A 2,588-nucleotide genomic window follows, 5' to 3' on the forward strand; every position below is an offset into this window, starting at 1 on the left:
CTGCCCCTCACTGGGGTGCCGGCCAGCAGGCAGTGGCTCCCACGCCTACGTGTGCCCGGCTCTCGTCACCTGCCCAGCGGCCCCTGGGGTATTTTCTGTTTCACAGATGGAGAAACGGAGGCTCAGGGAAGAAGGGGTCACGTGGTCAGATGCCGCAGGGGGGCCAGTGCGGACAGGCGTGACCGGGTGACCAGTGGCAGGGACAAGGGCTGGCGGGCTTCCTGGGCGGCTGGAAGGGGGGATGGCCCACGTCCCCCGGCACCCCTCCCCGACGGCCACTAAAGCACGGTCCCCACCCAGGGGTGCTGTGGGGATGGAGGGCCCTGCGGTCCAGCCACGGCTGCCCTTTTAGCGAGCGCCAGGCGCCATCTGGTGGCCACTCCCGGCCTCGCTGCAGAGGCTGCTCCAGAGCTGGGGCGCCCTGAGCCAGCAGTTGAAAGTGGTCCCTCCCGTTTGGATCCCCCACCTTGCGCCCTGATGGAAACGAAGGCAGAGGGGGAGGCAGCTCCATCCCTCAGGGAGGCAGGGCTTGGACCGGGCTGGGCAGCCCATTTCCTCTCGGGTTGTGCTCAGGGCTCTGGCTGGGAGGCCCCACTCACGCGGCTGAGGGCGTGGGACCCAGCCCAGCCGTGCTGTCCCCAAACCTGGCTCAGAGCTGCTGAGACCCCGCGGGAGACGGCCCCTCTCCCTGACCCCGCGTCACTGGGACCGGGGTCCTACCAGAGCCGCGCTCTGCCCCCCTGAGGCCCAGCTCGCTCCGACGCCTGCCTTGCACCCAGGTGCTCGAGTGCTCCCACGCCAGGCCACAGGGCAGGGCATGGAGCGCTCCTGACCCTGAGGACCAGGCCACGGGGCAGGGCAGCCCGGGGGGTCCTGGATGTCCCACGGGCAGAGTGGCAGGAAGGGGGGACACGGTGGTGGGGCTGGCTCCCTACACAGCGGGCCCAAGTGGCTCCTCTGGGGACAAAGGCCCAGACTCCAGGCCATTGGGGTCCCCAAGCTCAGCCCCCCGGCTCCCCTGCTTCAGGGGCTGTCCACCAGTCACCCCGTGAGGCCTGGGCTCCCCCACCACCCCACCTCTGCTCCGGCCAATCCCCGGTCCCTCAGCGTCACCTCCCAATGTTCTCAAACCGGCCCTGTCGCTGCCCTCCTTGCTCACACCATGTCCAGGCACAGCCACTTTGGCCCAAGCCATGGTCATTGCCTCTCAGGCTCTCTGCCTCCAAGGGGCTGCCTCCCTTCTTCTTTTTTTAAATATATTTTTATTGATTTGAAAGAGGAAGGGAGATGGAGAGAAAGATAGCAACATCAGTGATGAGAATCATGGATCGGCTGCCTCCTGCATGCCCCACACTGGGGGTCGAGCCTGCAACCCAGGCACGTGCCCTGATCGTGAAGCGAACCCAGGACCCTTCAGTCCGCAACCGACGCTCTATCCACTGAGCCAAACCAGCCAGGGCACTGTCTCCCCTCGTGGCGGTCATGACATGCAGCGCTGCGGGTGGGGTGGGGCCGTGGGGCCACGGCTGCTGGGGCTCCTGCCCCGTAGGCGTCTGTGGGTGTGTCCCGAAGGGCAGCGTGGGGCTTTGTCCCGTAACTGGCCCTTGCCTGCTTGGCCTGCCCTGCCAGCTGTGCCGCCCAGGGGCCCACAGTACCTGGGGAGCCCATCTTCTCGTCCGCAGCCTGGGAGGCGATGGGCTCAAAGAGGGCCAAGAGGTGCCCCAGGCCACACAGCCCCTTCCTGCTGGGTGGTCTCCTGATCCTGTGTTCCCGCTGCCCCCCACCCCACCTCCGGGGCCCCTCCATGGCCTTTCAGGAGTCGCTGGGGTGAACACCTAGGAGCCAGAGGTCCTACCTGAGTGCTGGCCTCCTGTGCCACACAGGCCCCTGGGGTGCCTCCATCTGGGGGTGCCCACAGGCCACCTGCAGGATATCTCCCTCCCACCCCTAGCCCACGGGGGCCTGCGGAGGGCTGCGCGGAGCCACAGCTCCCTCTGCCAGGAAGGTGGCGGGTCCCACAGGGATCTCTGTGGAAGTGGGTTCCCTCACTCCTGGAACTGACCGCCCCCCCGCACCTGCTCTCCCCACTGCTCCGATGCCCAGGAGGAGGTTGAGGGTTGGGGTCCAGGCCACCAGGGACAGACCCCCAGCTCTGAGCCCAGACAGGTCACTCCATCTGGGGGAAGGGCCAGCCCTGTGGTGTGCGGGCGGCTGCTTTTCTCTCTCTGAGGTGGACCCTCAGGAGCAGAGCAGGCGGCCCGGGCACCCAGGAGGCCTTGGGCCTGGCTGCTTCCTGGGCCACAGGAAAGGGACCCAGACTCCACCTGGCACCCCTCTGCAGCCCCACGCCCCCCGCCCGGACAGCCAAGAGAGGCGACAGCCACAGGCCGGAGGCGGACCTGATGCATGTCAGCTCTGTTGGCCTGAGCTTGCCTGCGGCTCAGAGTCCCCCATGGAGAGGTGCCGGGGCTGGGCAGCTCACAGCTCAAGGCCGCCACCGCCTCCTGCCGCCACCTGGCGTCGCTGTCGGGAAGTGCACCATCCAATGGCAGAGCCCCGTGGGCTGTGGCCCAGGCCTCCCTCTGGCT

General features: G+C 67.7%; 1 long non-coding RNA gene across 1 annotated transcript in view; it reads left to right on the forward strand.

Annotated features, from left to right (window-relative positions):
• LOC106724745 overlaps nt 1-2,588 on the forward strand; it is a 14,823-nt gene that overhangs the window by 7,114 nt on the left and 5,121 nt on the right. The window contains exon 2 of the long non-coding RNA XR_001360586.1: nt 2,022-2,029. This is a non-coding gene — a long non-coding RNA (uncharacterized LOC106724745). The remainder of the gene's footprint in view (nt 1-2,021; nt 2,030-2,588) is intronic.

This window comes from Myotis brandtii, unplaced genomic scaffold, assembly GCF_000412655.1.
Source record: "Myotis brandtii unplaced genomic scaffold, ASM41265v1 scaffold952, whole genome shotgun sequence".
NCBI lineage: Eukaryota > Metazoa > Chordata > Mammalia > Chiroptera > Vespertilionidae > Myotis > Myotis brandtii.